Source organism: Rattus rattus, chromosome 15, assembly GCF_011064425.1.
Source record: "Rattus rattus isolate New Zealand chromosome 15, Rrattus_CSIRO_v1, whole genome shotgun sequence".
Classification (NCBI taxonomy): domain Eukaryota; kingdom Metazoa; phylum Chordata; class Mammalia; order Rodentia; family Muridae; genus Rattus; species Rattus rattus.
The window spans coordinates 75,993,762-76,006,933 of NC_046168.1; positions in this window are offsets into that span (position 1 = coordinate 75,993,762).

The following is a 13,172-nucleotide window of genomic DNA, read 5'->3' on the forward strand; positions in this document are numbered from 1 at the left end:
TCTAATTGACTAAGTTTACCATACAAGGCATAAGTTTCTCCCTGAGTTGTTCATAAATCCAGTTAGATAGCTGTTGGCTACTGCCAAGATATGAGTCCACTACTGTACCCTGTTGTATATTTCCTGCGCTTGTCATTGCCATAGTTCAAGTCCTTAAATACTGGGTAGGATTATTGACTGCTTTTCTCCCTTGGCAGTGATTGGATTTCTTTTGGAATAGGCATTTTTCAGGTATGTGTGTGTATTTTATTTTATTATGATATAATTTTTGGTGTAATTTATCAGTTTGATCTCTCCTCCATTTTTATAAAAATTATTTTTATTTAGTTTTAATTTTATTATTGAAGTATTTAGTCTGCATGCATGACGTGCACTATGTGGGTGTCTGGTACTTGTAGAGATTAGAAGACAATGTCAGTTTTCCTGAAATTGGAGTTAAAAGTAGCTATCAACAGTCACATGGATGCTAGAAACTGGACCTGGTTCCTCTTCCAGTACTACTAGTGCTCTTAAACCCGAGCTATCTCGTTAGCCCTGTCTTCCATCCTTCCCCCCAGCCTCAAACCTAGGAAGTATCTCAGTAAAGGATGAAAGCAGGTGTTGAGTGATCCAGTTCATTCTGACACTTTTGCTGTATTTTTGGTTCAGATCCTGAGGGTGTGTTTTAGTCTCACTTCCCCACCTCCACTACCTCCTTATGACCCAGCAGGAGGTATGATCCTTTTAAATAAAGATCGTAGCTGCAGGGTTTTGCTATGACCTCTCCGCTAGCATCTCATCTTACTCCAGATAAAATATAGCTCTAACTGAGGGGTGTTGCGTCTCATGACTGTAACCCCAGCACTTGAGAGGCAGACACAGGAAGATCAGGAATGCTAATCCAGCATTAGCGCCGCAGTGAGACTGAGATCATCCAGGTCTACAGGAGAGAAGAAAGAAGACAAAAACAGCACAACCAAGAATACCCAGAGTTCTCAAAACAGTCTTTACATCATACACTGGAGTCAACTCAGCTTCCTAGAAACACCTCGCTGACCTTGTTTATGGGACTGTATGGCACCTTTTTGCCTTGTAGTTTTATTTATAGCACCTATACCCTGCCCCCAATATACTAGAACCCCTTCTGGAAGGTAAACACTATGAGAACAGGAACTACATATCCTTATAAAAATACCAGCCTTATGATACAAATCATATGTCAGAATTCACAGTTAAATGCCCTATGCGATAAATTAAAGTATGTTACAGAGTTGTATAGTCGTGGCTACAGTCTAACTTTATAGTTCTGTCATTGTGTACAAGAGAAATTCTGCCAAAAGTGTAACACAGGGCAATCAGGAGTTAGAGGACTGCCTGGGTTACACACCTAGACAATCTACACACACACCCACACCCACCCACCCCCCCCACACACACATAGACACGGAGGGTAGAGACAGAGGAGACAGAGAGAGACAAAGACACAGAGAGACAGAGACAGAGAGAAGCACTTCTTCGCCATCACCTCCCATGTCCCTGTTCTCTCTAGCCTTTGGCAACACTCATCTTTGTATCTATTTATTCTTGCCCGTCACTTACACATTTACTGTAAATGGAATAGCACAGCATGTGGTCCTTTGTCACCTTTCATTTCTTGTTATGCTTCAGGGTTCATCTGTACTATAGTAGTGTGCGTTGATATTTTGTCACCACAATATCCCATAATAGCTTTTGCCATATTTTGTTTATTCACCACTTTATAGGCCCCGCATTGATTTCCTTTCCTTTGGCTACTATGAATAATATTGCCATGAACATTCATGTACAAGTCCCTGTGTGGGCGATTCTTTTCAATTCTCATAGGTAGACACGTCGATGGCAATTTCTGGGTTATATAGCCATCCTATTCTTAATCAGTTGACAAACCAGAACATCATTTTTTCATAGTGGTTATAATAATTTGTTTCTAGTCTGGAGTATAGCTAAATGGTATACTGTCTACCATGCATGTGACCATGAGGTGACTCCTACAATATTTCCTTTCTTTCCCAGTAACATGCTGACTGAGGGTTCCATGTTCTCTACAACCCTAGCAACATTTAAAATTTTCTAGCAATCCTAATACCTCACTGGTGTAAAATACTGGTATTTCACTGTGGGCTTGTTTCCCATTCCTCTGCTGAATAAGCACACAAAAATAACTTTTCTCCTGCATATGGGCATTTGTATTTCTTTTCTGGAGAAATACCTATTCCAATCTTTATCTGACGTTTGCATTAGGTCATTTTCCCACTTATTATTGATTTGTAGGATGTCTTTATACATTCTAGGCATGTTACTTCTCAGGTATATGATTTACATCATTTTCCTCCCTTTCTTTTTCTTTTAGAAGCAGGGTTTTACCTGTGGTTCTGATGCCTAGAACTTGCTGTATAGACCAGGCTGCCCTTCAGCTCACAGAGAACAAATCACTTGTCTCTGTCTCCTGAGTACTGGAATTAGAGGCTTATGACACCATACCCCCTCCCACTCCCCTTCTCCTCCTTCTTCTGCCTCTTCCTCCTCTTCTTCTTCTTTGTTTGTATTTTTTTCTTTGTTTATATTTTGAGGCAGAATTTCTCCATGTAGTTCTAGCTGTCCTGGAACTATGTAGACTAGGTTGGCCTTGAAGTTACAGGGATCCATCTGTCTTTGCCTCCCAAGTGCTGGGATTAAAGACATGCATTATCACCACCTGGCTCTTTAGGTTTTTGTGGAACACTTTATATATTTCACCTATATTGTATACAAGTTTTAAATTTTTGTAAATATAGTATTCTTTTTTTTGTCTCTGATATATATGAATTACACACACACACACACACACACACACACACACACACACACACACAGATACACACCTGAAAACATCAACTAATCCAGGATCAGAAAGTTTCACATGTATGTTTTCTACTAAGTTTCATACTTTGGCCTTAGAATTCGCTTTGTTTAGTTTGTTTTCAGATAAGATGCTTCTGTATCCTTGGATCATCCCAAACTCCTGGGCTTGTATGCATGCTTTGCAGTTGTTGGAATTATAAGCATGTACCACCATAGTTTTCTCTCTGGTCTGCTTTCGAATAGTTTTTGCATGTGATATGAATTCATTCTTACTTTTTATATGTGCATATCTAGTTGTCCAGTACTGAATTGGACAGTGCTGAAAAGACTGCTCTCTCATCGCAGAATATTTTGGGTGCCTTTTTGGAAGTAACTGGCTTTAACTGTGAGGGCTAACCTCTTCAGCACCTCTAACCACATGTCCATGTATATCCTACCCTTTTAAAAAAATTATGTGCTCATGTGAGTCTTGCTATATATTTATGTATAGTACCTGAGGGCTTGTGTCTTTGCAGGTCTGAAGAAGGAGGGAGGACATCAGATTGCCTAAAACTGGAACTACAAGTGGTTGTTATATACCCAGTGTGGGTGCTGGGACCTGAACTGGGGTACTCTGCAAGAGCCACATGTGTTTGTAACTGCTGAACCATCTCTCCAGTCTTCCCATCTTGTCTTCATGACTAAGCTTTGTAGTAGGATTTGACACTGAGATGAAATCTTCTAACTTTGTTCTCTCCAAGGATTACTTTTTTTGTCTTAAAGTCTCTTGAGTTTCCATATGAATTTTGTGACTAGCTTGTCAGTTTCTGCAAGATGTCAGCTGAGATTTTTCTGGGGTGTATAGCTCATTTTAACAACTTCAGTTCTGAGCAGGTATTTGCAGAATAAATGAATCTAAGCAAAGACACAAGTGACAACCACACATGGAGATAAAGGCAGGGATCAAGAATGGATCTCGATTGCTCTTTTATAAGAACTTGCTCTCTTTTGTGATATATGTTTTACATTTATAGTTATTTAGATTAAAGTTTTTTCCAATGGAATTTTGTCCCAAGATTCTCACAGATAACTATAATAGTGTCATCTTCACGGCATTCAGAATTATAGAGACCTGTAGGTATCACTATGAAGAATTTTCTAGATTGGCTTAGTTGAGGTGGGAAAATCAACCCTTGATGTGTTCAGCATCATTCTAAGGGCCAGGGTTTTGTATGAAGAAAAAGCCAGCTGACTGCTACCATTTCTCTCTCTGTCTCTGTCTCTGTCTCTGTCTCTCTCTGTCTCTCTCTGTCTCTCTCTGTCTCTCTTTCTCTGTCTCTCTGTCTCTCTGTCTCTCTCTCTGCTCCCTCACTGTGATCAGCCACCCATGTTCCTGTTGCCATGTTACTTTCTCCCCATGATGAACTGTATACCCTGGAACTATAAGCCATAATAAACTTGTTCTCCCTTAAGTTGCAAAACTAGATCGTTCTAAAACAGCCCTGCAGTTACCTTCTCTGCTTGCGTTGCATAGATGACGTCACAGTGCTAGCTTGGCTTGGTTAGGACTCAACAATTGTTGAAGATCTCATCTTTAATTTAGTACATGGAATAAAAACAAGCAATAGTTGAATCTGAAAATTGGCACTATTATCAATATCACCTTTCAGATAGACATTTGCTTATGAATGAACGAATCCATCTTCCACAGGAATCAGAATGTGGAGATTGTTACATTTTTAATTAATTAATTGTGTATCTGTTGTTTGAAGGTCCATGTTCTGCGTGCCAAATGAGAATGTTAGATGTCCTGCTCACTCTGTCACTCTCTGTTTTATTTCTTTGAGACAGGGTCTCTCACTGAACTTAGAACTAGGCTAAAGGCCAGTCATTCCAGTGATCCTTCTGTGTCTGACCCTTTTCCTCCCTCAGGGCTGGGGTTACATGTGTATGTGATCACATCCACCATTTTTACCTATTTTATGGAGACTCACACTTGGGTCCTAATGCATGTGCAGCAGGGGCTCTTACACCAGAGCTATCTCCCAGCCCCTAGATTGTTATTTTATCTCATAGGTTGTATTGTAACAAGGAAATCTTGAAATGGGTAAATATCTACGGCACATTGAATGAACTCACTCTTGTTTCATTGGTTCGCAAGCTCCCTGCTCAACATCTCTTAGCAAGGAGAAAGAGGTAGTTAGTGGAATAAACAAGTGTAACCTCCAAGCTGACATACTCTGGGTTTAAGACTCAACTCTGTTTCCTGACTCTGTAGGTTTGTGATTACCTTGAGTACAGGGATATGTGAATATTTCTGTAATTCTGTGTAAAGTGTCTAGAATTGTTAAAGTACTCTATTTTTGTCTTAAGTAAAATAGGGGAAATCTAATTAAAACCTGTAACTAAATGTGTCTTGCCATTACCCGAATGCTCAATTCCCTAACTTGATCTACTTGCTCTGTCTTTTCTCAGTCTCAGCCAGTACCACCTTGTAACCACATTTCCACCACTGATGCCAAAGAAAATCAGCCCATCAAATACTCAAGGGTCAATAAAACCTGAAAAAAAAATGAGTTTACTTACCTCACAGTATTGGACCGTATTTCCAACATCTGGCTCTAGTGAGGGTTGCCTTGCTGCCTGACACTCACGTGGGATAGCACCATGGCAGAAGTTCATAACACACACACACACACACACACACACACACACACACACACACACACACACAAAAACGGATAAGAACTCAGGGGACAGGAATGGAGCAGGTTTGCTCTTTTATAACAACTTCATTCCTGAAGAACAACTGGGGTCCCCTAAGAGTTACATTAATCCCTTCCAATGTAACAATCCCCGTACCTAATGACGCCCCCTCTATATCCGGCATCTTAAAGGTCTTAACACATTGTTAATATCACCACACTGGGAGCCAATCTTCCCATGAACCCCCTGTAAGCGGCTCCTTAGAGTCAGTACAGAACACACCCAGACACCAAGTTCTCAGCACAAAGGAGATTTATAACCCAAGAGAGTCAAGGAAAAGGCAGGGCTACCTCTGGGTTAGGCAAAGGCCGACAACAGGTGTTTTCAGGAGTGAGTTTTTTTAAGGAGCAAAACGGAGAGGTCTGTATCAGGATGAGTTGGTAAGTTCTAATTGAATTGCTGGATCTCGGTGTCTCCACGGTGATCAGTCTCTTGATTGAGTCAGCAGTCCTTATTAGGACATGGACCTTGGGGGTGGGGTGGACTTTAGGAAAGTAGTGTAATGTTTTATCAGGGGAGAGGGAAAGGGCAAAACCTGTGGGAACCAGTCTGTTAAAGAAACTTTCATCTTTCAACCAAACAATACCACAAGTACTAAATACATTACTGTTGAAAAATTGACAGAGCAGTGACAATATATGTCACTTAGACTACATCTCTGTGCAAGAAACACTTATAAGCAACCACAATTTGGTGTATCTCAGTTTGGTGCCACCATCACCACCGCCAACAACAACAACAACAACAACAACAACAACAACAACTCAGGAACTTGGTGCTCAAGAGATAAGTGATCAAGAGTACTTGCTCCTACAAATGACCCAGCTTCACTACTCATGCCCACATGACAGCTTCTGTCAGACTCTACGTCTTTTTCCAGGGCATCTGAAATCTTGTTCTAGTTTCCCTGGGCATCAGGCATGCATCTGGTGCACATACATGCATGCAGGCAAAGAACACTCAGACATTTAAAGTTAAATCTTTAAAAAAAAAATCAGGAGCTCTTTGCTTTGGTTGCAATTTATAGACCCTGGTGAATGAGTCAATGAGCTACAGCTGACAGCAACTACTCAAGGAACATGGAGTGCTAAAAAGTTCGGAGAATTTGATTCTTTTCAGTCCAGTAACCAGAAGCATTTGATCTTTTATTACTGAATATGGTTGCTGTAAAAAGAATTGAAATGTCCTAAGTATTCAGGGTTGAATGACCACCAGTGCTTTCTATTTTCCCTGTTCAAACAGCCTTAACTTTATGTTGTGTATAATAATCTCTTAGCACGTTCAGGTTTTATAAAGAAAACGCATATTTTTTTTCCCTTACTGTGTGAAAATGGTCCTTTTAAAGTGCCTATTTCAACAGAATGAACTTCTCTTCACATCATAGCTCTTTTTTATTAACAATTTTTTTAAGATTGGTCTTCTGTTTTGCATAGGTTAAATAAGTCAGACAAAAGTAACAGAGGAATTTATTATTATTATTATTATTATTATTATTATTATTATTATTAAGAACAGAAAATGTGGTTTTCTTCCAAACTCTGATTCTCATTGACAGATGTCCTGAAACCAGATGCTGTGGGCTCCCCAGAGCACCCTTGGGATCAGTGCTTAGCCATGCCTTGGAAACAGTCCCACTGGGTTAGAACAGCAGCTCCATAATTCAGCAGGATGAGTCCACCCCATCCCCTTTATTAGCACAGTGTGGAGGTTAAATAGCAGTGTCTCCTCCTACTTCCTATCATTAGATTACTTCAGGACATTTCCTTAGACTATCACAGAATCAAGGGCACCGAGTTATAAAAACAAAACTCCCTCAGAAGTAAGAGAGAATGTTCTAGGGGGAAAGCAGTCTGGGTCAGGACGCCATTGATTTACACTCAGGAAAAATTAGTTCCAGTTTTATTTTCAAATATCTTGGAATCTGTTCCTTTGAGGGGAAAAAAAAGTTGCTTTATGGAGAGCAAATTAATGCTTTGAAAAATTACTTCCATTTGCTATGTCATGGTTAACTGGGAAAATACATTTAGTTACCAGTGAGTCCCAGTAAAATGTGTGTCGTCAACGTCTTTGGCTACAAAGAGAAAAGTAGAGACAGAGGTGTGACTGCTGTTGTACTGAGCCAGACAGGTCTTGAAGTTCATAGTGGGAAATGATATTTATTTGATTTTTTAAAAATTTTGATGGAAGTGTCTCGAAGAAGGTGGGAATTAGAGAAATATAGAGCAGAGAATCTGCTTTTCCTCTCCTGCCCCAGAGAAACTGATCCCAGGATGGCTAATCTTTCACTAGGAAACTCTTCCCTGACTAGGTAACTGGGCAACGTGTTTATAATGTCTTAGCTACCAGAGTCGATCCAACAGACTAATTTCCACAGTGAACTTGAGACCTGGAAAAGGCTTAACCTAAGTATAGATCTGCCCACGAGTCTCTGGGGTAGTGGTTTCCCCTTGCCTCTGAGACTTTATTACCCTAAATGGAGTTTAGGAGAGGCACAGTGAGAACCAGTGCCTTAGCCCAGTCTACCTGAGAGGGATACAGAAGGGCATTCTTAACAGTGACAGGAATAATATGGCAAGCCTGGATTTGGAGAAAATTGTATTTGAAAGGCTGACCACTACGAGATCATTTATCTAGTGTTAGTAGGAAATGAATGGCTTACTTTACATGATCTTTTCAAAATCTCTCCCCCAGATCAAGATTGATCCCAGAGACCCTAACATGCTTGGCAAGTGCTCCTGCACTGGGATATGTCACCAGCCTCTTAAGAATGAATCTGAAGTCCAGGTTACAATGCAACCTGGTATCCGTTCTCTGAGGGGAGTGGAGGTGTGGATCTTTAGGGATAAGACTCTTTCTTTCTGTCCTTCTCTAACCATTTTAGTCACCGTTCAGTTGCTGTCATGTAAACGCCATGACTGAGCCTTCAACTGGGGGTTTGCACACTTTTCATGTAAGTAGCTCTAACCTTAGTTTCGGAAGGTTAGTCATCATGAGCATGACAGAAGGCATGGCCCTGGAGAAGTAACTAAGAGCTAAGAACCCAAACCCCAGACAGGAGATAGTAAGAAAGTGCGACAAGGTGCGGCCTGGGCTTCTGATCCCTCCAAGCTTACTCCCAGTGACGTATCTCCTTCAACAAGGCTACAAGTCTCATTCCTTCTCAGTCTACTGACTGGGAACCAGACATTCAACTCATGAGCTCATAGGGGCCCTTCTCATCCGAGTCACCACAGTAACACTTCAGAGTGACAGATGGACAGACAGACTCAGGGACCCATTCCCATACATGTATGCATATAAAAGCTGAACTACCAAAAGAGCTAAAGTTACCTTTTGGGGGTGTTTTAGTTTGTAGGTGACAGTGATAAGTTAAATTACATGTTAGTCCAATACTTTATGGAACGCAAGAAGACTGTGTACTAACTGTGTTATGGAACTACCTAATGGTAGAATAAAGCCTTGGGGTTTTGTTTTGTTTTGTTTTGTTTTTTAAACTTCATATTCTTGACTTTTATGGTCTTCCAACTACCCACTTTCTCAAGTGATAAATACTAAGAATAAATATTAAGGTTTCAAATCCATAATGGTCAGAGCCAACCCCTTTACTTGGGCAAGAAACCATTTCCTTACACTGCATTTCAAGGAAGTCCAGTGAAGCTCTGGCTCGTTTGGGAATGTCTGGGGAGATGTGTGAATATGAACAGGGCATCTCTGATTCAATCCTGGCATCTCTGGCATCTATTTAGATGCCGCACACAAACAGAGTCTGTCTTGCCCCATGCAGCCCGTCTATGGCTCTAGGAATATGCGACAGCCCTTGTGTTTAATATGCAGGCTTAGTAGAAGGACAGATTCGATGCAGTTCAACTTTCATAACCTCCAGTTTACAGCTGAACACTGTGACTTTTTAGAGCTGACAAGGAAATCAGATTGGACGGCCCGGGGCATACAGCTTCACAATGTGTATAATCCTGGCTTTGCAACTGAGGAAAATCAATGAGGGGAGCATTGATCTCCTTGCAAACTCAGGTAGCTCCGAATCTCTCTGCCAGGGATTTGGTATTCAAGTCTCTCGGTGGCACAACATGTTTTCAAACCCAGCTCTTATGGGGTAGCGGCTTTCTAGACTCACCTCTCTCCTCTTACACAGGCATAACCGTGTCCTCTGGATGGAAATAGGACTCAGCACGCCCACAGCTCAGTCTCTGTTTGCTCAAGGCAAAGTGAAATAGCCTGCATATCAGTGACATTGCATTGTGTCACCCAGTGCAGAATAATGGGAGTATGAGTCACTTCAGGAAAATATTTCCTTCAGCTAGACGGATTGGATCTGGGTTCTTTGGCCAATTTGTTCTTGATTTTATTCTTTCATCAAGGAAGCAAATGTGATCAAGAAATTACCTGAAAGCCCCGCGACAGACAAACACTTCAGTGCAGATACACACCGAAATGAAAAATATTACATAGCCAAATATAGTGTGTATAAAAATATGTATTTCAATATTTCATGCTTGTTAGTGGAAATATTTTTACAACATGTCTCCCAAGTGCAGAAAATAAATCAAGCCTTTAAAAAGAGACTGCGGATGATTCATTTAGTGCTGTCATAATATGGTGTTTTCTTTAATGAAAATTTATATCATTTTTCCTGGACTCGGTGGAATAAATTTATACTGAAAGGTGGGGGAGAGTGATAAGTTCAGAATGAAACACAACCAACATTTGACAAGCCAGGAATGGACTGACACCTCTGTTTTTCTAGGAGCCTCCATGCTCAAGCCGTCGTTAATGATGTAGACATAGAACTGGTGGCCTTTGGCAGAGACGCAGCACCTTCAGATGAGCCTCACAGACACCACAGCCACAAGGAGCCACATCCAGATAACTGGTACTGAAGCAAGCTCAGCCATGAGTGTCATCAGGAGGAGGGAACTGGAGCTAACAACTGGTTAAGTGATATAGTTGCTGCTTGTCAAGCGTGAGGGTCTTAGGGAGGACCCCAGAACCCATTTAAAAAGTCTAAGGTAACAGCAGACTTCTGTAACTCTAGTGGGGGTGGGAGATGGCAGTGGAGGTAGGAGAATTCTAGATATTCTTTGGCCGGTCATCCTAGTCAAGCCTATGAACTTCTAGATCATTGAGAGACCTAGTCTCAATAAAGGTGGAGAGGCTGGAGATTTGGCTGGGTAGTTAAGAGCATGAACCCAGAGGAGTTGGGTTCAATTCCTAGCACCTACATTAGTTGGGTCACAATCACTTGTAACTCTGGCTCCAGGGGAGTCTGACACCAGTGACTTTTGCAATCATCCACATGAACATGCCCTTGAACAGATCACTCACCCACATATAAACACACACACACACACACACACACACACACACACACACACTTAAAAATAATAAAACGAAAAGAAAATAAGATAGAGACATGCTAAAGAACTTTGGATCTCCATACTCATCTGCATACATATATAAACAACACACACACGAGCGTGCGCGCACACACACACGCACACACACATGCACATATCACACATACCAACCCCCCAACATCATGCACACAGATATATACACAGACACATATATCATACATATAGATACACAATGAATGTATAGCTCTACATATGTGTATGTAGTGTTTGTGTGATTTACAGTCCTAGAATATGAAGAAACGGCCCATAATAAAAGAAGAACGAGAACACTAGTTAGGACTAGAAAGAAGATAGACCTCATGGCACAGGCCTGTAAACTTGGGAGACTGAGGCAGGAAAATCACAAGTTCAAGGTCTGCCTGGGCTACTGTGTGAGATACCAGCCAGGGTGATTTCAGGAGAGCCTGTCTCAAAATAAAAAGTAAAACTAGGGCTGAGGTATAGCTCAGTATTCAAGTGCTCTGTTAGTACGCTCAGCCCCTAAAATTATAATTGTGGGGAGATGTCGTGCCCACCTCGTCCGGCAAGGAAGATGCAACACGGTCGGATTCTTCTCAACAGCCTTTATTGCAGGACCACCTCATTGCTGATACGGGGACCTCGAGCGGCAAAAGCGCTCGCCTTATATACACAGCAGGCTGAGGCTATGCTAATTGTCCTTCAGGGATTGGCGGAGCATGACTCCCTCATTAGCATATTAACGTGAAGACCAGCCTAAATCTCAAGGATAAAGGCTGAGGAAGCAAAAGGCAGAAGTAAATTGACCACTGCCCAGGTGTGGCCCAGGTGTGGCCCAGGTGTGGCCCAGGTGTGGCCCAGGTGTGGCCCAAGTGTGGCCCAGGTGTGGCCCAAGTGTGGCCCAGGTGTGGCCCAGGTGTGGCCCAGGTGTGGCCCAGGTGTGGCCCAGGTGTGGCCCAGGTGTGTAGGTTCCATATGCATCAGCCGGGCTCAGCAGAGGTCATGCAGTGGAGACACTGGGTGTTACTACTTGGTCTTTTCCTCCTGTGCTGTAAATACATGGGAGAGGCCTCTGTCCAACAATCCCATGACTTTATGGCAGTAATCTTAATTGTATCCAATATGGTTCCCTACAGGGAGAGGGTGGGTTTTTAATGGGTTTGAAGTGAAGAGCTATGTCAAAGTATGATGTTTGACTTTTCAAAAAATCTACTTTGGAACACCAAATAAAATCTTAAATTATTTAGTGCTATATCACCCAAGGTTCAAGAGGAAGAAAAGAAGTCCAGTAATTTGAACATGGAACATTAACTATTAAGTATCCCTAATTATGGAAGGAGCAGGACTTATATGTGTGGGTAGGCAGAACAAAAGAATATTCTAAGGAAGTGTGTGTGGTGGTGCACACTGGGAATCTTAGCATTCAGGAATGGGAAAGCCAGGGAAGAATGCTTATGAGTTTAAGGACAGTCTTGGCTATGAGACCCTGTTTGGTTTTTTTTTAATCAAATCATTCTCTCTTTAAGAAGTAGCAATAGCATGTATAAAAGGCTGGATATGTGGTTCAGTAGTAAACCCCTTGCTGACCATGCATTTGGCCCTCAGTTTGATCCCAGAACCATGTTTAAAAAAAGGAAGGAAGGAAGGAAGGAAGGAAGGAAGGAAGGAAGAAAGAAAGAAAGAAAGAAAGAAAGAAAGAAAGAAAGAAAGAAAGAAAGAAAGAAGGAAGAAAGAAAGACATGCCTGATTGTCACTGACCCCAAGACGAGTTGAGAAACTAAGATTTCTGGACAAGGCATGGCCTTAGTGTCTGATGGAACTTGCTAGGAATATTCTATACTAAGCTGCCTCATTGGGGATTCTTGTATGAAAAATCTCCAGAGGTGAGTTCTGGGAAGCTGCCACAGGAGACTTGCCTGGAGAATCTGTTATTCTAGGGGCTGGAGAAGGTGCTTTTGCTGTAGTCGATAAAGACTGGAGAAAACAGAATACTCAGAAGCAGCAAGAACTCCTGAACTAAGACCCAGAGCCGTTCTCCTGCTGTGTACCCAGTGCCTTCTGCAAAGTTAGTCACCATTTTTTTTTTAAGAAGAGGGAAAATAAAGGGCTCAGATCCATTATCAATGAGCAAGCAAAAAAGCTGAGGTTGAAAAGTGAGTTCCTTAGCTGACTCAAGGA